At 43.1% G+C, this 22549-nt stretch overlaps 1 protein-coding gene across 1 annotated transcript in view; it reads right to left on the reverse strand.

Annotated features, from left to right (window-relative positions):
* The window catches only part of trps1 (trichorhinophalangeal syndrome I), a 125887-nt gene that overhangs the window by 23980 nt on the left and 79358 nt on the right, over positions 1-22549 (reverse strand). The gene's annotated exons all lie outside the window — the stretch shown is intronic.

Below are 22549 nucleotides of genomic sequence, written 5' to 3' on the forward strand. Positions count from 1 at the left end.
ACCACTCCCTGGTAACAAGACCATGCGCGTGACGACGCCGTGAATTGAAAAGGTTGTAAAGTTGAGAGAGGCACGTCATAAAAGTCGAACTGAGAACAACTTTATTGGGGCCAAAGCGATCAGTGGGAATGGGCCAATTTTGCGCATTGCCTTAGGAACCAAGGACAGGATTATTGTCTAGTGTTGATTAGTGTGGGAGGAAGTGAAGACTGTGTCGATGCTGTTACGTTGCTTCTATTGTTAAGTCACAGAAAATGCCTTGTCAAACAGTAGAAATTATGTATTATCATGTCATCAATTATTATCAGTAAGGGATTTTTGCGAAACAATGAAGCATTTGACTTTTTACTTTATTTATATTGTGCGTGCTAACATGGATAAAGAAGGGAAGGCTGCTAATGTTACTACCGCCAACTCTCAGTTAACAAATTCAAGCTATTTCAGGTCAAATTTCACTCAACTAATCCTGTAATGACAGGTTTGGGAAAGAGTATGCCAACTTTTGAGATCAATTTTGTGTCTTAGTTTCGCATGCAGAGAATAATTACAAATGAAACAAGAAAAGAAAAAAAACAACAACACAAAATTGTTAGTTAAATTCTAAATTATACAATAAAAGATAAATGTGTGGTTGCTGCGCAGTGATAAATGATTTAACTGACAATATTACAAGCAGAGACGTAACAACTTAATAGAGCTAACAAGTAGTGAGTCTCTGCACAGCGGTGGAGCTACAAGGAAAAACAAAATAACCAAGGCACTTAAGGCTGTAGTTTAATAAGATCCTTCCCCAGTACACGAGTACACACATGTAGTGGAGAAATCGTGCTTTTACGGCTGATAAAGTCTTTAGAAACAAATGGAACAAACAGACAAGCACAACACAAGAAATCTACGCAACAACTGCCTTTCTGATACTTCTGATCAGTTGCTACTTTAAAAAGGAGTTGGACTGTTTTTCTTTTTCTTATTTAGTTCATTTTATTGTATTTCTGTTTCTGTAATTTCTCTGTGATTTTAATGCATTTCTCCTGCTGTGTGAAGCACTTTGAATTGCCTTGTGTATGAAATGTGCTCTACAAATAAACTTGCCTTACTTTGATTTTCTGTTTGTTTACAAAGGAATTAAATGTCATATTTTGAATTGGCATTTTAAAACCCCACAAAGTATTTCAAGCAGATAATTGAAATCAAAATAACTTTCCTCCCTGTAATTTCATCATTTTTAGAAGCGATTTCAATTGTACAATTTGTTTTGTTGTTTTGTTGCAATGCTCTGAGAATATTCCACTTATTCCACTTATTCCACTTATTCCACTTAGGCATCATCCTCCTCCAGCGATCTATTTTAGTGATCTTAAGGTGATAGATCAGATAACTAGTCTAGTGTGGAGGCTGGTGGAGAGGAAGCCTTTGTAAGTAACGTGGAAAGAGAGAAGCATATTCATGTTGATCTTATTTTGATAAACAACCACAACACGGGCACAAACTGGGGACAAAAGGTACAACGTCACGCTGTGATTTATACAGCTTTGGGCTATTTAGCGAACAGCAGGCAGTAAACAGGAAGTGCTGAGGGGGGGAAAAAAACAAAAACACTGCACTTCTTTTTTTTTTTTTTTAAATAAGATGAAATTTGTCTGATAAGATTCTGCTGTAGTTTATATCTAACTTCCACGTCTTTTTAAGGCTTATTATACTCTATATCCGAGAAAAGGTTTATATCAAATGACTACAGAACATAAATATTGTATTATTGTTTTTTTACTCTAAACTTACTCCTCCAAGCTCCAAACAACCACTCTGTATTTCACTAGTCGATTTGTTCTTTTTTCGCAAAATGTATTCCAAAAACTGACAATTGTACAATGAGTAATGACAGATTTAAAATGATTTGACCAGATTTGTGCCTATGTTTGGAGAGCCATGACCCACTTTACACTGTGCATCTTATGTCTATGCAAATAATGTATAGGAAGGAATGTCATAACACCAAGAAATAGAAAAGGATCTGGGCTATGTGTGCTATATGTTTTGTCATATGAATAGACTCTAACGCACATAGTTGAACATGATCTAGTGTGGAAACCAGAGCAATGAAACCTTAACTCAACCTTTTAGCCCTAGGAAAGGAGACGAGTGAGGAAGCGAGGGAGGAAAGAGAGTTGAAACGGCCAATATGAATGTGCGGGCTTAATACCTGTGTTCTTATCCACTGGTATTAAGTGACTTATTAGCCGTCTGTATCTCTGTTTTATTATTTGTTCTGAGAATGCTTCAGAGGGCTCATTCCCACACAAGACTGTCTCACAAAGAACGTCCAGCAGGGATGAATGTTTGACTTGCTAATGCATAACGACATGATATTAAGACAGTAAAGACACATTATAATATGAAGAGCAACAAAACAATACATTCAGGGTGGTTCACAATGACACCAGAGCATTTGAATTGTCTGTTAAATGGGCAATTTATCTTGAAATCTGGAATTACCAGTGTATAAAATAGTTGATGTAATGTAGATATTCAAAAGGTTTAGTCCAGTGTGTTATCACTGTAACAGGCTTGACTCAGACCTTGGTTCTCTAATTGATATATTGTCATCTGTATAAGAGAGGCTCATTGTGATGTGGGAAAAGTGATCAGTTAATGGCATATTTTGAGGAAATATCACTTACATAACTGCAATGTTTGCTAATGGAGACCTTTCAAACTGTGATTTCAGTTCCAAGATTAGATTAGTCTTGAAACCCTCGTTACTAGTTCTGTAGATTACAGTAGTCACGTTACTAACATTTCAACCTCTTTTCCCACGCTAGAGAAAAGGCTACATACAATTTGATTTTGATACCGCAATTATAATAAAAAGAACAGTATTTTTTTCCAGACAATACAATGTCATTTTAACCCAAAAATAATTCTACTTACTTAATAATATCTGGTGGGCTTTGACTAGTTTGACTAGTTTGATCCTGATTAAGACCATTTTAAAACTATTCAGGAAATTACCAAATTTGTCCAATTAGATTAGACAGTTTCAATTATTTTTTGTATTGATTAGTCCAGGCATCAATATTTGTAATCTCGATTTCCTCCAAATACATAACCCTATTGTTCAATGAAACTTGAGGAACAGCACTGAGTTTAAAAACAATATTGGGTAATAAGTAGGCTTACAAAACTAAAACCTCCCTCCGTGCACAACACAAACGTCGTTCTCATAACCACGTGAGGGCCGCCATCTTAATCCCAGACCTGATTTCCATTTCTGGTGGATCGAACATCTGTGGCGCTAATTGTTTGCTTTCCATTCGAACAAGGTAGGAATGTGCGCTAATGTTCCCACATGACAGCGATACATCTTAATTATCAGACACACTTGGACAGAGCAGATTTCCCATAATTACACGGAGAGAAAGATGTAACAATGAAGGCTGACAAAGAGGGGTAAACACGCTGATCTGAAGTGAACAGATCTAGCGGCACAACTCTGAGGATGGAATTCCCCGGCAAACTGCATAATGGACGGCACTTTAGACTATTAGACCTCCTAATGATCGTGCATGTCTGCCAGTTGACTTTATCACACAATTAGCCAGAATGTGTAGGGAAGAAGTGGGTAAGGATGGTTTAAGCTGTAAAGAACGGTACTTTTCTACTACTTGACACTACATGGGGTTTATCATTTCTGACAGCCAAGCTTGGATAAATGCTCAAATTAATATGAAAAATAAACATTCAAAACAACATAGATTTTAGAAGGGCATCTTTTTTATTGTAGTAGTAGTGTGTCAATGTATATCACGGGATTAAAAAAAATGTATCTGACTATGTATATCTGACAGAAAACCCATGAGGCGGGATCATTGTGCTGTTATCCAAATACATAATCTTTTCACATTTGTTAATGTTGTAAATTTTAGCACATTGAAGCCGTTTTTTAGCAGTTTGACCACGGTTTTCTGGTCTGGCTGTGGTAAGGACCAAACAACAGAGTTCAGAACACTTTCTTTCCGATCGAGTTGAGTGAAATTAGAGTTGTTGTTGTTGTTATTATTGTAGTAACTTTACTAATAGTTTTTTGTATTGAATTGTTCCAAAAGCCTCCTACGGACAGGTCTTGATAATCAGCAAGTCCATATAAAATGAATAAATACATAATAATACATAATAATAATAATAATAATAATAATAATAATAATAATAATACATTGTTTTAATATTTTTTGAGGGGGAAATAAATAATGATTATTTTGTGAAGATAACTGCATTGTACCAAGTTTTCACTGTATTTAAAGTGTGACAAACAGAACAAATTCATTTTAAACTGTGCAGCAGCCCAAACTTACCCCTCTCATTCCTAAAGCAATGTAAGCATCATAGTTATTCACCACGATGTGGATTTCATATCTCTCAGAGGCCAGAGCATTTTGCGATCACAGTACTGCTAACAATAACTAGCATAATAACACTTCCTGGTTTGTGTATGATGAAACATTCTAATGTCTAATTTCTGTACTGGGGCAAAACGTATCTTACTTTATTATATGAAATAATCAGGTACAGGCCTTTAAATTGTATTTAACTTAATTTTTTTTTTTGCCTAGAAATGTTTAAATATTGATATCATTAGCTGCTCATTGGTTATTAGCCAAGACAGCAAGACAAAAATGACGTAGGGCTGGGCACATATGGATTTTTTTTTGAGCAGATATCCGATATTAAGCTTGCTGCTGTGACCAATAACCAAATAGTATTTGCCAATATTCACATTTGTAAATCCATAAACATATGGCCATATTTTTTCAGCGAAATTGCTCTTCTATTTCCATTTTTACTTGATTGTTATATCTGATGCACTAAGGACAAACTGGGAACGACACACAGGCACTCACAGACTGGATCAGTGCCCAAAAAGTACCAGTGCTAAATATTGGCCGGAACATACTGGAACTGGACAAAACAGCAGTATGAACTAGCTCGAACAGAACTGCTACACCCCCTGTACAAATAGAAATCTCAACAAAACATGACAGTGTCTACTTCTACTACAATAGCTCTTTCTACCATTAGTACTACAGCTACTACCACCAGCATTATGGTTACGTATAAAAGTGAGAGAAATATAGAAAATCTCATTTGTTTTGTTGCACCTCTAATGCCACTCTCAGCTTCTTCTTACCGGACTCAGAAGACAAAAAATACTTTAAAATGTGCACTGATGCCGAGAGATGCATTACAGTCTGTGCGTTCCTCTGCTGAGCATGCCTTTCACCCAGTTTAGCTATTTGTCCACCTCTTCACCCCACATCTATTCCTCTGTGTGCCGTCAATACACATATCGACAACCGCAGGATTTTAGAAACGAGAGGTTGCCGAGTTCATATTGTCGGTAATGTCTAGTATTTTCAGAGCGTCGTTCTTCCTTGGTCAGATGGCTAAATAGTGTGTTTTTTCCCTTGCCACTTGAGTACATATGTGTTGGGGTCAAAGTTCACGAGTGTAGGAAATGAGCAACACCGAAAGGGTGCTTGGGGTCAAGGTGAGCTGTGGGTAGAGAAAGACATGCCATGCACACAAACACAGATGCTCGCGCTGTTAGGGAATGTATCGCGTGTATAAGTGTGGCCGGACTGGGTGGAATTCAGAATTACATCCTGAAAGGTTACATCTGAGAGGCTAATTTAGTTCATGTATAGTTCATTGTCCTGTAAAGGGGGAAAAAACATGGTAAAGGCGATAAGAATGATAAAGCATGAGATGTTGAATTGGGGCCAAAACGACACAAGGTTAAGTTTGCTCACCAAGTAATAACATTGTGTCTTTTATTTTCTTTCTTTTCCTCTCTATTTTATGTCCCATTTAAATGAAGAAGCCAATTCAAAGATCAAAATATATGATTTAGAAAGGTAGGGCTGTAATACTTTGAATGACATAACAACTAAATGGTCGATGGTGTCTTAGTCGACCAAAATTTGTATTATGTTACATTAAAATGATTTATATGGGGCAGCAACAATTTAGAAGCTATGAGTTAGCTGAAGATTATGGAGTGAATCCTGAGTTTAACCTGTTACCATCCACCTATTTTCTCCCTGTGCACAATGGTTGGACATACCCAAATGGCATTGCTTATTAAAAGAGGATCTTATGTTCCACATGCAAGTGTGATGCATCATTAGAAAGCTTAGGCCTTCTAGTTTCTGCAGATGTGCACATGAACACTGTCAGGGCTTCAGAACTTACACTACAGAGGCTCAAACATAAACAAGGCAAGGCAAGGCAAGTTTATTTGTAGAGCACATTTCATACACAAGGCAATTCAAAGTGCTTCACAGCAGGAAAAATGCATTCAAATCACGAAGAAATTACAGAAACAGAAATACAACAAAATTAACTAAATTAAAAATTATCAATCCAACTGATTTTCTAAACTAATAAAATCACAAACAAAAGAGAAGAGTGCAAAGAAAAAATCCTTTCAGTCATATGCGCAGCTAAACAAAACTGTTTTTAGCTTAGATTTGAACATTGTCAGAGTAGAAGCCTGTCTCACATCTTCAGGAAGACTGTTCCAGATTTTAGCTGCATAAAACTGAAACGCAGATTCCCCATGTTTAGTCCTGACTCTGGCACCAGCAGGAGGCCGGTCCCTGAGGTCCTCAGAGTCCGAGATGGTTCATATGGCACTAACATATCCAAGATGTACTTTGGTGCTAGGCCATGGAGAGACTTGTACACAAGCAGAGCTGCTTTAAAGTCTATTCTCTGAGCCACAGGGAGCCAGTGCAGAGACCTGAGAACAGGACTAATGTGATCATACTTCCTGGTTCTGGTCAGGACCCGAGCAGCAGCGTTCTGGATGTACTGCAGCTGTTTTACAGCTCGTTTGGAGAGACCAGTGAGCAGGCCGTTACAGTAGTCTAATCTACTGGAGACAAACGCATGGATAAGTCTCTCTAAATCTGGTTTTGACACTATATTTTTGATTTTGGCAATGTTTTTTAGATGGTAAAAAGCTGCTGATGTTATTGATTTGACGTGGCTATTAAAGTTCAAGTCTGAGTCCATTATTACCCCCAGATTTCTAACTTGGTTTGTAGGTTACACTTTCTCTTTGTTTCTGTGGGCCAAAAACGATTATTTCAGTCTTGTCTGAGTTCAGCTGGAGAAAGTTGTTTTGCATCCACAAACTGATCTGTTGGATGCAGTGACAGAGTGAATCTACTGGTCCATAGTCACCTGCCGATAGTGAAACATAGATCTGAGTGTCGTCTGCATAATTGTGATAGGACACATTTTCACTGCGTATCAACTGACCTAACGGCAGCATGTAGAGGTTGAACAGAAGGGGACCCAGGACTGACCCTTGGGGCCCTCCACAGGTCAGGGTCATGTGGTCTTAGACACAGCTACCAATTCCAACAAAGTACTTCCTGTCTTCCAGATAGGACCTTAACCAGTTTAGGGCAGTGCCAGTGATGCCCACCCAGTCCTCTAGTCTCTGTAAGAGGATCCCATGATCGACAGTGTCAAAAGCAGCACTCAGATCTAACAGAATTAAGACTGAGGCTTTGCCCGTGTCAGTGTTCAGGCGGATGTCATTTGTCACCTTGACAAGAGCAGTCTCAGTGCTGTGATGAGGTCTAAAACCTGACTGAAAAACATCAAATGAGTTGTTTATTAAGAGGAAATCTGTGAGCTGTTGGTAAACAACCTTTTCAAGGACTTTGCCCCAAAATGGCAGATTAGAGATGGGCCAGTAATGACTCAGTACTGCGGCATCAAGACTGCTCTTCTTTAGGAGAGGCTTTATGACCGCAGTTTTCAAAGACATTGGGAATGTTCCAGATTGAAGCGACATGTTAACTATGTGAGTGAATGGTGCTAACAAACTGTTCAGCACAGACTTTAGAAATCTGGTGGGGAACACATCAAGGCAGCATGTAGATGAACTCAGACTGGTGATGATCTCATGGACAGTTTTGTCAGTTACTGGTGCAAAGTGAGTTAGCTCTAAGTGTCTTGGTGGTTTTAGGGTAATTTTTTGCATTGTGGGATTTATAGCATTTTTAATGCCCTGAACTTTGTCATTAAAGAATAATGCAAACTCATTACACTTGGATGTGGAAATGAGTTCTAACGGCAGCTGAGCTGGAGGGTTTGTTAATCTGTTTACTGTGGCAAACAGGACACGCGAGTTGTTACTGCAGCTTCCAATTATTTCAGACAAATATCTTTCCCTAGTTCTACATAAGATTTGGTTGTACATGTTCAGCTTTTCTTTGTAAATCTCTTTTTGAACCTGGAGCTTTGACTTGCGCCATTTCCGTTCGGCCCTGCGGCACTCCCTTTTCTGTGCCCTGACCGAATCATCATTTCTCCACGGCGCCTTCTGCTTATTTTTAACCATTTTAGCCTTTATAGGGGCGATGGTGTCCAGAAAATTCAAAACACTAGATGTAACAGAGTTCAAAAAATCATTTACATTAGAACATGAGACATTTTCAAAGTTTATCATTTCCATAAACAGTGCACCTGTGCCATCACTTATGTGTCTCCCCTGAGCACATTACGCCAGTGCTGAAGTCTCTTCACTGGCTCCCCGTCGAGTCTAGAATCAAATTCAAAATTCTACTCTTGACCTACAAAGCCATAAATGACATGGCCCCATCCTACCTCAAAGATGCTATAGAACCATATCATCCAAACAGAGCTCTTCGCTCTCAGAATGCTGGCCTTCTGGTGGTGCCAAGAGTCTCTAAAAGTACTGTAGGAGGTAGAGCGTTTAGCTACCAAGATCCTGTGTTATGGAATCAGCTCCCGACCCATGTTAAATATGCTGACACAGTCTCTTCATTTAAGTCCAGGCTTAAAACGTTCCACTTCGAAATCGCTTATGGTCAGAGTAGTTAGGAACAGAAAGATAAACCCACAGCTTCAGCTACGCTGCCCTAGGAGTAACTATGCTGGGGGAAGTATGACAGCTTGAGCACTATCCTCTTCTTCTTCTGACTACTTATGCTATCAAACAATATTTATTTTTTGATTCCACTTGCAAACTGTTCACCGCCTTCTTTTCTTTCTCTCACTCCTGAGGACCTGTGGACCCAGATGCCCCTCCCCTGGTGAAGTGGTCCCTGCCCTGTGTGGACGGTCCCTCATCTGCCTGAAGAGTGGCTCCAGTTCGCCTCAGTCGGTCCCTCATCTGCCTGAAGAGTGGGTCCAGCTCGCCTCCGACGGTCCCTCATCTGCCTGAAGAGTGGGTCCAGCTCGCCTCCGACGGTCCCTCTTCTGCCTGAAGAGTGGGTCCAGCTCGACTCAGACGGTCCCTCTTCTGCCTGAAGAGTGGGTCCAGCTCGACTCAGACGGTCCCTCATCTGCCTGAAGAGTGGGTCCAGCTCGACTCAGACGGTCCCTCTTCTGCCTGAAGAGTGGGTCCAGCTCCAGTCTCCTTGTGTCCGTCTGTCCGTCTGTGAGAGTCGGATCTCTCCTTCACTGGAACTCCTCCAGGTTTCTACGCTTTTTTCCCAAAGAGGTTTTTTTTGTAGTTTTTCCTGGCCGAGAAGGAGAGTCTAAGGACAGAGGACCCTGGGACATCGTCCCTCGCCACCACAGACATTGTCTGACTTCATCGCCACCACAGACATTGTTGATTCATTTCTCCCTGTGGCCCTCAGAGGCAACTGTTGTTGTGATTTTGGGCCTTACAAAAATAAATTGATTTGATTTGATTTGATTTGAACAACTGCAGGACCAACCGGAGGTTTGGGAGAAACAGACAGGTCAAAGAAGACACAGAAATGATCAGACAGAGCAACATCGATCACATTAACATTTGAAATATTTACCCCCTTTGTAATTATGAGATCTAGAGTGTGTCCTTTGCTGTGGGTGGGGCCTCTCACATGCTGAGTAAGACTGAAGGTTTCAAGGACAGCATCTGTCACAAATATTATCAACATGCACATTGAAATCACCTGTAATGACCAAACCATCAAAGTCTGTGCATACGACTGAAAGCATCTCAGTAAAATCATCAATACAACTTTGGCAGTGCTGGGGAGGCTTGTATAAAACAATGAAGAGAATGGATGGAGACCGTTTTAGCTCCTTTTTAAAGGATACATACTCAAATGATGAAAACACCCCAAAAGACAACCTGCGGGTAATTATTTCATCTCTAAAGACAGCACAGACCCCCTTTTTTGTTTTCTCGTGTTTCAGATTCAAACTTAAAGTTGGGTGGAGCAGATTCTATCAGAACTACATTTCCTGTGTTTTTGTCAAGCCATGTTTCAGTTAAAAACATAAAATCAAGATTATAAGAAGAAATAAAATTATTAATTAAGAGAGATTTGTTACATAAGGATCTGACATTTAGCACAGCAAGTTTCAGACTAGTTTCAGTGGGACTGGGCTTTATCTTTTCACAGGGAATATGAATCACATTTCTCAGATTGGGCCTGACTCGCATTTTGTTTTTCCATCTGTGTGATGATGTGACTACAGAAATAGCACTAGGGGGGGCTCTTTTTACATAGGGCCCCGGGTTGGTTTGATTTTTAATGTGACAATAAGTCCCGGCAACGCTGAGACCCAGTGCATCCTAGCTATGGGAGATACCAGGTGAAAGGCGAAGTTGGATGGGTGGTGGGGCTTTTGTAGCCAAGGAGAGTTTGGGACCAGGTGAGAGGCGAGGGGGGATGGGTGGTGGGGCTTTTGTTGGTGTAGTCGGCTTGTGCAGGGAAGAGTTGATACGTATTGACATAGCCCTTGCTATATTGGGCGTGAGTGGAGCCATCTTAATGCCTGATTTGATCAGACTTTCAAAATGGCTGGGAAGGCCCATGGGTGAGAGTGGAGATGAGAAGGAGAATGATGAATCTTTAGTGGGAGTAGATGTTGTAGGGGGAACCCAGGGCTGGTGTGAAGGCAGGGGCGATGACAGGGATGTTGTTGGGCTTGTCACAGATGGGTCCAAGGCCTTTGAAGATTGTTCCTTTGCTGGAGGCGGTGGAGGTGAATGTGGAGCAGCTGGAGCTGAATCTTTGCTGGTGGTGGTGGAGCAGCTGCTGATGAATCCTTTGGTGGAGGCTGAGGTTGTGGTGCTTTTGATGTTGAAACATTGGCTCGGTCTCTGGCTGATGGAGCAGGAATTCTTCTCTCATTCCTCTCTTCTCTAACTATCTGCTCAGGACCCTGTCCAACAAAACATCCTTTTTTAGTCTCGCCTGAATATTGTTAATTTGTAATGGTCCTCGGCCTCTCCTTGAACCGACACCTTAACGTGGTGGAGGGGTTTGAGTGCCCGAATGATCCCGGGAGCTATGTTGTCCGGGGCTTCATGCCCCTGGTAAGGTCTCCCAAGGCAAACAGGTCCTAGGTGACGGGTCAGACAAAGATCGGTTCAGAAGCCTCTTATGACGACGACACGAACAAGGCCGTTTACGTCGCCCGGATCGGCGTCACCGGGGCCCCATCCTGGAGCCAGGCCTGGGATGGGTGCTCCATGGCGAGCGCTTGGTGGCCGGGTCTTACCCCACGGGGCCCGGCCGGGCACAGCCCGAAAGAGCGACGTGGGGCCGCCCTCCCGTGGGCCCACCACCCGCAGGAGGATCCATAAGGGGCCGGTGCAGAGAGATCTGGGCGGCAGTCGACGGCAGGGGCCTCGGCGACCAGATCTCCAGACACAGAGACTAACTCTGGGGACATGGAATGTCACCTCGCTGGGGGGGAAAGAGCCTGAGCTTGTGCGGGAGGTTGAGCGATACCGACTAGATATAGTCGGCCTCACCTCCACGCACAGTTTGGGCTCTGGAACCCATCTCCTCGAGAGGGGCTGGACGCTCCACTTCTCTGGTGTTGCCCGCGGGGAGAGGCGGCGGGCTGGTGTGGGCTTGCTGATAGCCCCTCAGCTCAGCCGCCACGTGTTGGAGTTTACCCCGGTGAACGAGAGGGTCGCGTCCCTCCGCCTTCGGGTGGGGGACAGGTCTCTCACTGTTGTGGCGGCCTACGGGCCGAACAGCAGTGCAGAGTACCCAGCCTTCTTGGAGTCCTTGGGAGGGGTACTGGACAGTGCACCGACCGGGGACTCCGTTGTTCTACTGGGGGACTTCAACGCCCACGTGGGCAATGACAGTGACACCTGGAGAGGGGTGATCGGGAAGAACGGCTTCCCCGATCTGAACCCGAGCGGTGTTCAGTTATTGGACTTCTGTGCTAGCCATGGATTGTCCATAACGATCACCATGTTCAAGCACAAGGGTGTCCATCAGTGCACATGGCACCAGGACACCCTAGGCCGGAGGTCAATGATCGACTTTGTTGTCGTGTCATCAGACCTCCGGCCGCGTGTTTTGGACACTCGGGTGAAGAGAGGGGCAGAGTTGTCAACCGATCACCACCTGGTGGTGAGTTGGATCCGCTGGCGGAGGAGGAAGCCGGACAGACTTGGCAGACCCAAGCGCATTGTGAGGGTCTGTTGGGAACATCTTGTGGAGCCCTCTGTCAGTAGGGTATTCGACTCGCACCTCCGGGAGAGCTTCTCCCATGTCCCGGGGGAGGTTGGGGACATTGAGTCTGAGTGGACCATGTTCTCCGCCTCCATTGTTGATGCGGCTGCTCGGAGTTGTGGTTGCAAGGTCTCCGGTGCCTGTCGTGGCGGCAACCCCCGAACCCGGTGGTGGACACCGGAAGTAAGGGATGCCGTCAGACTGAAGAAGGAGGCCTATCAGGCCACTCTGGCTTGTAGGTCTCCGGAGGTCATCGACGGGTATCGGCAGGCCAAGCGAGCAGCGGCTCGTGCTGTCGCAGAGGCAAAAACCCGGGCCTGGGAGGAGTTCGGGGAGGCCATGGAGGAGGACTATCGGTCGGCACCAAAGAAATTCTGGCAAACCGTCCGGCGCCTCAGGAGGGGGAAGCAGTTTCTCACCAACACCGTTTACGGTGCGGGTGGAGACCTGCTGACCTCAACTGGGGATGTCGTCGGACGGTGGAAGGAATACTTTGAGGATCTCCTTAACCTGTTACCACCCACCTATTTTCGCCCTGTGCACAATGGTTGGACATACCTAAATGGCATTGCTTATTAAAAGAGGATCTTATGTTCCACATGCAAGTGTGATGCATCATTAGAAAGCTTAGGCCTTCTAGTTTCTGCAGATGTGCACATGAACACTGTCAGGGCTTCAGAACTTACACTACAGAGGCCCAAACATAAACAAAACATCCTTTTTTAGTCTCGCCTGAATATTGTAAATTTGTAATGGTCCTGAGCATGAAATATTTCATTGTGTGCATATGCTGTTCACTGTACATGATGTTTATCTTGTTGACAACAACTGTGTGAAGTTTCAGATCTCTAGGAACAGGCATTTTGGTGTTGTTGACCTTTTTGTATCAAAAAGTATATTCGGAACAAGTGATCCAAATATGTGCCAACTGTGCCAAACTGTTTTATTACAATTTTAGCTCCTCTATGATCATAAAACATACATTTTGATGTTTTGTAGGCCACTAATAGCAATTATAACCGCTAAAAAAAAAAATATGTGAAAATGTGTAAATATGAGTTTACCCATGAATTTCCCATATAGAGGTTAAAAAAAAAAAAAAAAAATATATAATATTTTATTTTATTTTTGTATTGGTATAATAATACATATATCTAACAAAATGCACGTCCAAAAGGCTAATAAACTCAGAAAACGTTATGCGCAAAATCCTGCCGAGAAATCTGGCTCTTTACAGCCTTCCCGGAGCCTTACGCACGTGAACAGGGAGAATTCTGTGTAAATAAACCCTTTGTCCCGCCTATCAGGAAAAAGGTCTCCTGATTGGCTAGAATAATATGTCACTCAAAGTCTCCTGCGTGCCTGTTAACAGAAGCTAAGGGCTAAAAACAAAGATGGACGCGCGCTTCGGAAGCGCCGAATTTTTTTCCTCCGGAGGCTGTAGCAAACAAACCCGGTGACAGAAAAATTCGTGGATGGTCTCATTCTGTAGGAAACAGTCTAAGGAAGAGATCGATGTCAAACACTATCGTATAAGTCAAACAGGTCATTTGTTATGGACGGAGAAAGGCGGCGGACAAGCGCATTCTCGTCCGGCGAGAAACGAAGAAAAGTTTGTTTACTTGACAATATCTCGAAATCGGATAACTTCAGGAAAAATACAAGTGGATATTGTTTTTCAATAGTTCCTTACGGACAGACTGAGTACAAGGATGTACAGAATTAAAGCCGTTTCGTCCGTCATAAACAGCAAACAGGTAGGACATGCGTTTGTAAAAGTTGAGACTTTCTCACAAACTATTGGCAATTGCTTCTTGGGGCATTTTATTTAATGTAAATCAATGACATATTCGTTTTGTTGAGAAAATAAGCTTTAAAATGATGTATGGCTTGCTGGTATTGACCACGGAAATAAAAGTGATGATGTAAGAGAATATTTGAGATATAGAAAATGTTCGCCGGCGGACAGGTGGGTGGTAACAGGTTAATCCCTCAGTCACGTCTTCCGAAGAGGAAGTAGAGACCGGGGACTCGGAGGCTGGCTCATCCATCACCCAAGCTGAAGTCACTGAGGTTGTTCGCAAAATCCTCGGTGGCAGGGCTCCGGGGGTGGATGAGATCCGCCCTGAGTACCTAAAGTATCTGGATGTTGTAGGACTGTCTTGGTTGACACGTCTCTGCAACATCGCGTGGCGTTCGGGGACCGTGCCTCCGGACTGGCAGACCGGGGTGGTGGTCCCTCTGTTCAAGAAGGGGGACCGGAGGGTGTGTTCCAACTACAGAGGGATCACACTCCTCAGCCTCCCGGGTAAGGTCTATTCCAAGGTACTGGAGAGGAGAATCCGACCGATAGTCGAACCTCGGATTCAGGAGGAGCAGAGTGGTTTTCGTCCCGGTCGTGGAACACTGGACCAGCTCTATACCCTCCATCGGGTGCTCGAGGGCTCATGGGAGTTTGCCCAACCAGTCCACATGTGCTTTGTGGATCTGGAGAAGGCTTTCGACCGTGTCCCTCGGGGTGTCCTTTGGGGGGTGCTCCGGGAGTACGGGGTCCGGGGCCCTTTGCTCAGGGCTGTCCGGTCCCTGTATGACCAGAGCAGGAGCTGTGTTCGCATTGCCGGCAGTAAGTCAGACCTGTTCCCAGTGCATGTTGGACTCCGCCAGGGCTGCCCTTTGTCACCGGTTCTGTTCATAATTTTTATGGACAGAATTTCTAGGCGCAGTCAGGGGTCGGAGGGTGTCCGGTTTGGGGACCACAGGATCTCATCTCTGCTGTTTGCAGACGATGTTGTCCTGATGGCTCCATCAAACCCGGACCTGCAACATGCACTGGGACGGTTTGCAGCCGAGTGTGAAGCGGCTGGGATGAGAATCAGCACCTCCAAATCCGAGGCCATGGTTCTCGACCGGAAAAAGGTGGCTTGCCCTCTCCAGGTGGGTGGGGTGTCCTTGCCCCAAGTGGAGGAGTTCAAGTATCTCGGGGTCTTGTTCACGAGTGAGGGTAGGATGGAGAGTGAGATCGACAGGCGGATCGGTGCAGCGGCTGCAGTGATGCAGTCGCTGCATCGGACCGTTGTGGTAAAGAGGGAGCTGAGCCGAAAGGCAAAGCTCTCTATTTACCGGTCGGTCTACGTTCCTACCCTCACCTATGGTCATGAGCTTTGGGTAGTGACCGAAAGAACAAGATCGCGGATACAAGCGGTCGAAATGAGTTTCCTCCGCCGTGTGGCTGGGCGCTCCCTTAGAGATAAGGTGAGGAGCTCGGCCACACGGGGGGAGCTCGGAGTAGAGCCGCTGCTCCTCCACGTCGAGAGGAGCCAGCTGAGGTGGCTCGGGCATCTGTTTCGGATGCCTCCTGGGCGCCTCCCTCGGGAGGTGTTTCAGGCATGTCCCACCGGGAAGAGGCCCCGGGGAAGACCCAGGACACGCTGGAGAGACTATGTCTCTCGGCTGGCCTGGGAACGCCTCGGGATCCCCCCGGAGGAGTTAGAGGAAGTGTCTGGGGAGAAGGAAGTCTGGGAGTCCCTGCTCAGACTGCTGCCCCCGCGACCCGGCCCCGGATAAAGCGGCAGAAGATGGATGGATGGATGGATGTACTGGTCCTAAGGATGACATACTTCATTGTGTGCATATGCTGTTCACTGTACATGATGTTTATCTTGTTGACAACAACTGTGTAAAGTTTCAGATCTCTAGGAACAGGCATTTTGGTGCTGTTGACCTTTTTGTATCAAAAAGTATATTCGGAACAAGTGATCCAAATATGTGCCAACTGTGCCAAACTGTTTTATTACAATTTTAGCTCCTCTATGATCATAAAACATACATTTTGATGTTTTGTAGGCCACTAATAGCAATTATAACTGCTAAAAAAAAAAAATGTGAAAATGTGTAAATATGTGTTTACCCATGAATTTCCCATATAGAGGTTAAAAAAAAATATATATATATATAATATTTTTATTTTATTTTTTTATTGGTATAATAATACATATATCTAACAAAATGCACGTCCAAAAGGCTAATAAAATCAGAAAACGTTATGCGCAAAATCCTGCCGAGAAATCTGTCTCTTTACAGCCTTCCCGGAGCCTTACGCACGAGAATACAGAAGATTCTGTGTCAATAAGCCCTTTGTCCCGCCCCGCTTTCTAAAGCTATTCTCATTGGCTAGAATAATATGTCAATCAAACTCAGCTATGTCATTCACACGCGGCGCTATTTAGATGTAAACAGACTAATCCATGTGCGTCGCAAGCGGCGCATTTTTTTTTGCGGAGGCTGTAGCAAACAAACCAGTGGACAGAAAAATTGGTGGATGGTCTCATTCTGTAGGTAACAGTCTGAAGAAAAGAAGGATATCCAACATTATTTTATAGGTCAAACAGGTCATTTGTTATGGACGGAGAAATGCGCCGGACAAGCGCATTCTCGTCCGGCGAGAATTTGTTTACTTGACAATATCTCGAAATCAGATAACTTCAGGAAAAATACAAGTGTATATTGTTTTTCAATGGTTCCTTACGGACAGACTGAGTACAAGGATGTACAGAATTAAAGCCGTTTCGTCCGTCATAAACAGCAAACAGGTAGGACATGCGTTTGTAAAAGTTGAGACTTTCTCACAAACTATTGGCAATTGCTTATTGGGGCATATTATTCAATGTAAATCAATGACATATTCGTTTTGTTGAGAAAATAAGCTTTAAAATGCTGTATGGCTTGCTGGTATTGACCACGGAAATAAAAGTGATGATGTAAGAGAATATTTGAGATATAGAAAATGCTCGCCGGCGGACAGGTGGGTGGTAACAGGTTAATTTAACTTCAGTCTGAGTGCGGTTAGATGTTAGATACATGGAAATACTTCATAGTTTTGATAGATTTTATCAACATCCCTTTTAAGTTGACCAATAATTAGTTTACTAAATTACAGTCCTATAGAATGGGGTGTTTTTTGGTATCTTTTAGTGAGACTGGAGTATCTTTGGTGAAGATGCATGTGATTTAGAATGATCTCGCGGCCAAAGACAGCCAGAACATGCAAACTCGACAAGTACGCTATATAAATCATGTGCGGTCCTGGGTAAAATGACTTGGTTTCCCTTTAATTTAAAACCACTTGAAGTTGTATTTAAAGTGATTCATGCATGTTTGAGTAATAGTATAATATTCTCCTTTGGACAAGAGGCCATTGCTCCAACAGCCCCAGTTTCACCGATGCCCAGATTTCCCACCAATACACGCCCACTGCCTGTACTTTGTTCAATTATTTTACTTAAATATGTGCTGCCCGATGGTCAAGTGGTTATTGTGAGTTCCATTCCTGACTCCGACTATTTACTGCATGTCCGCCGTTCTCCCTCATCCCCCGTTTCACACTACAAAATCTTGAAAAAATAAAAATAAATAAAACATGTGCTGCTCACTATTGTGAACCACAGCTCTACACAATGGCCAACACAATACAGCTGTTTGTTGTGAAGGGGCAGAAAGAGGGTAGAGACATTCGTCAAACAGTCAAGGCCAGGAATCGAACCCACAACACCAAAACGGCGACAAATACATAAGTGCAACGCCTTAAACTACTCCACCCACTGCAAACACATGCCTGTCTTTTTTTCCATCAAATTAAATGGTGTAATATAACGTCTTTTAACACGGTAAAACAGTATCCATACTTTCTTTTAATTGCAGATCTGTATGCAGACCTCTCCATCGCTGACACCGCCCGCAGACAATGGCAAACTCCAGTCAACAGCGCTCTGCAGTGAAGTGAAGGGCCCGGCGCTATAAGCTCACAGTCATATCGGGGTTAGCATAACGAAATGCTACAGCGCTGCCAGCTCCACAGTAATGATGGTGAAAGGTCAGAGAATTTCATTAATTTCAGGGACTCTTTATCACCGGCGGTAAGGCTCTCCGTGTGAATTGCTTCCAATACGCGGTGAATACAAAAGGGAGAAGTGGGCTGGCACTCGCAGACAGGGGCGGAGCCATGGCAGCGGATGACCGATGGGAACGGGGGATGGATGAAGTCAAATGTTTCGAAATATGAATTTGCTTTGTAGTTACACAATTGTGCAACGTTTTCACAGTAATCATTAGTCGTTTTGTGAAATGTTTACAGAAGCTATTTGTTTTCCCACTGTATTAATCTGTTCTGAAGCTTCCGAAACATATTCTTAAATAGATGGGATTCTTCTAATGGTTTAGCAGTTTATCGTTTTTGAAATGTGAACTTTGACCAGAATCCTTCTTTTGAAAAGTAAAATGCAAATTGATAATTTACCTAAATCCTGCCTATCTGGGATGTAGCATATTTGGTGCATCCATATCAGTGCTACTTTGGGCTTGAAGTGGATTGTGCAATCTTCATTCAGATGACAAATGATCTACACAGCCAAAAAATTGTAAAAAGTGTAAAAAAAAAGAAGCAAATTAACTGCTATCCATTCTTTTCTATGGACTTTGCCGGATGCTTCCTTGGCTATGCACCCTTAATAGAGCCAACTGCTTCAAAATTATTTATGTGAAGGAGCTTTGGGCTGGTAAAAATGCTGCTCTTGTTACAAACAGGCTGAAAAGACAAGGCACAACATCAGCCAGTCACCACAGAGGAAACTCACCGTGCCTTGAGCGGACTGCAACACTCCTACAGGAAACATAGTGAAAGAATATTCTACAAAATGGAAATGCATCCAAAACATCATCATTATTTTGAGTCTGTTTTTGTAACAAGAAAGTTCATCAATGACTCAAGGGGGTGTACGTTTAAAAGCAAAAACCTTGACTCTACGGTTCTCAACTTAATATTTTATAGGCACAGATACTTTTTGGAAAAATGTACTGTTGATACATGATTTAGAGAAACGGCTGCTTTAGGGTTTGTTCCTGAGAACTATCCATATTTAAAGATTATATTTAAATTATAATGCTGGTTGTGGTATACAATAGAAAGTAGGCAGCCATTGTTCCCTGCAACTTCAACTTACAAACTGTTCAAATCATCTTCTCCGGCTACTTTTGCTCATAGTGTAGTTCATATTTAACAATTCAATGGCCAGCTAGCCTTCAAGATTTAGTTTTTTGTGTATAAATGGTTGAAAAAAAGGCCAGAAGTCAACTTGTAACAAATGGAAGAGTTCAGCTTGCCTTGCACATCTTATAATAAACCCAACTTATTTCCTTTTTGTAAACTTTGCTGTTTGTAAATGTTGTGATTGAATTCCTGTTTTGAGTGTTCCAGGTGACACGACCAAATCCGTGGCATTGCTAAGTGGTATAAACCTGCCCCAGGCCTGTTTGACATTTTCCACCTAGACAGCCCCTCCGGGTGGAGTTAGAGCCTCAAAAACATCAATATCTGAATTACTATAACCCCTCTCTAGCCCTTCATCCCTGTCTCTTTCTTAAAGTCCTTTTGCGGCGCTGGGGCCACCTTCACACAAGCAAACACACACACACACACACGCACGCACTCACACACACGCACGCATGCACACACACACACACACACACACACACAAATAAACACGTAGAAGCAGCTGAAGACACAGGCACTCCCAGGTGGTGATGACCATGCTCCGGCTGTCAAGAGGAACCGAACAGATCAACTATCCTCCCCGGACTCTGTGTGTGTGTATATGTGTGTGTAGGTGTGTGTGTATGTGTGCGTGTGTGTGCGTGTGCGTGTGCGTGTGCGTAATCGAAGTCTCATCTTTGTTCCATTTGCTCCAGACAGACCCATGTATGATAACCCTTAATGTTATCAGTGAAAGGCGAGAGGAATGGTTGCTTAGGGAGTATCACCTGACGTGCGATTTGTTAACAGCATTTATCTATACTATGTGTTTCTTTTCCATCAAGAAAACATCGCAGAGTTGGGCGAAGCATATGAATTTGGTCCAAAAGCAATGTAGTCTTTTCTGGATCGAATTAGAAATGCACTGGAGTGAAGTCATTTGTTTTTCATGCGTTCACTTGTGGTATCAATTGTCAGTTAAAAAGATTTGGGCTTCACCTCAGTCAACACCTTTATGTTTGGGACTGAAGTTGACTCTCCTAAGCCTTTTCTCTCAAACATGGCACACGGCTTATGCCAAAGTGTCACATCTAGCGACAGGTTGTAACTGGCCTTTTCCCAAGTTCGTCATTGTGTTGTTCCACAGGCCGTGTGCAGGGGCCACAAGCAGAGGCACGTCTGCAGGCCCCACTTAACTCACAGCTATATTTAACTCGGGTGTTAGCACGTTGTAGTGTCTTTCAATGACAAAGTGTAAACAAACGCTGGTTTATGCACCACTGCGTCCTGCCTGAAGCCTCCAAAACAGCTCTTATGCAAGGTTAAGAGTCAGCGACACTAGTTTTAGGGCAGTGATGGCCTTGTACCGTTACAATGTTAATTTAAATAGTGCAGAGGTGTTTTCACTGCTGTTAAATACACTAGAAGCTAAATACATGCAGGAGAGTAGCATAGAAGGGCTAACGTTCAGTCAGAAAGTTATGTTGTTGATACCCAGGTTTGTTTGTTTGTTTGTTTGTTTGTTTGTTTGTCTGTCAGCAACATTAAATCGTGGGTATCATGCAAAGTCAAATCTCTGCCAACAAATCATTTTACCTTAATTAAGTAAGTATGTAATTCCAACTCCAAGTAAATTAACAACATCACAATCATCCGATGCTTTGTCACCGTTGCAATGATGCAGTGTCATTTGCATAAGTTCACTGAGTTTGAAAATGCAAAAATCCCATGAATAATACATTTTATTATGTGCCAAGGGCCACAGAGTTCAGCTGAGGCCGCCATTAGCCCCTGGGCCAGACTTTAGACACTGTACTACAAGTGCAAATCAAAAAGTGCATTATGCCTCTGAGTGAGCTGCTCCCAGATAATTATAACAGAATTAAAAATACTTCACACGGCTCCCTTCCAACTGTGTAAAATATGGGAGGTTAATGTCTTGTGAAACAAAACAATGGCTCGCTTTGGATGGTTCCCAGAAGGTTAAAAGAAAAATCTAACAAAATGTAATACGCCCACAAAGGCAATACATAAAAACTCTCTGAAAGAAACTGAGGTTGAGAAAAAAAACCTACAAAACTGATTTTTTTTTCTCCATGTGCAGCAAAAGAAATGCAACTGGGTCAGTCAAGGACGAATAATCCCTTTTTCTTTCTATGTGCCTCTATCTCCCCTCGTGTGCCACCCCTGCAGAAAACAATCTGTTTAAGAAAGACACTGATACAGAAGAGGAGAAGCAAACGAAAGAGAGCAAATTATAGTGAGTGAATAAGATCTGGTGCTAAGGGCGCGATACTATCCACCACAACACAGAGAAGCCAGAAATTGCCACAGGACGACCAATCCCCCCGTCGTTTACCGCGGCCGCAGGTTTTGAGGCACAAGTCGAGCTATGGAATATTAAAGACTTTGCAAACTCAAACATGCAAAGTTACTAAAGCTTTAGTCGCTTGCATATAGCACGATATATCGCAATCGAATCGAAATCGCAATATGAATGTTCTGATCATGTCAAATTGTCTTAAATGTCAATGCATCTGGACTTTTAAAATGTGCACTTTGAACAGAATCCAACAATTAAAACATAATCGCAATCACAATGTTGGTCAGATAAATCGCATTTCGATATTTTCCCAGAATCGTTCAGCTATATTTGCCTAATCGACAAAAGGTTAATTTTATCATTGTTGCAGAAATTGGACAATCAAAGCATCAGAAAAAAGAATACTCACTGAAATAATAACATATAGTTTATTTATTGTTGTATTTTTAAAGGTGCACTATGTAACTTATCCGGTGGGAGGTACATCATGTGCTTGTCTCCGTGGTGATGTGTGTTTTTACTTGTCGAAAATGTCTTGAAAAACATGGCGGTCGGGTGGTCCACGCAGCAGCACATATGCTATTTCTGTGCGTCCAAAACAGCGCCGTGTGTTCCGACCGCTGAATATCCTCCCTGCTCTTTCCCCCATTTTTAATAAAGCCCATGAGCCCAAAAATCCTTTAAAAC

This window comes from Eucyclogobius newberryi, unplaced genomic scaffold (genome assembly GCF_026437365.1).
Source record: "Eucyclogobius newberryi isolate DKJ021-1_F unplaced genomic scaffold, fEucNew1.0.hap1 SCAF_16, whole genome shotgun sequence".
NCBI lineage: Eukaryota > Metazoa > Chordata > Actinopteri > Gobiiformes > Gobiidae > Eucyclogobius > Eucyclogobius newberryi.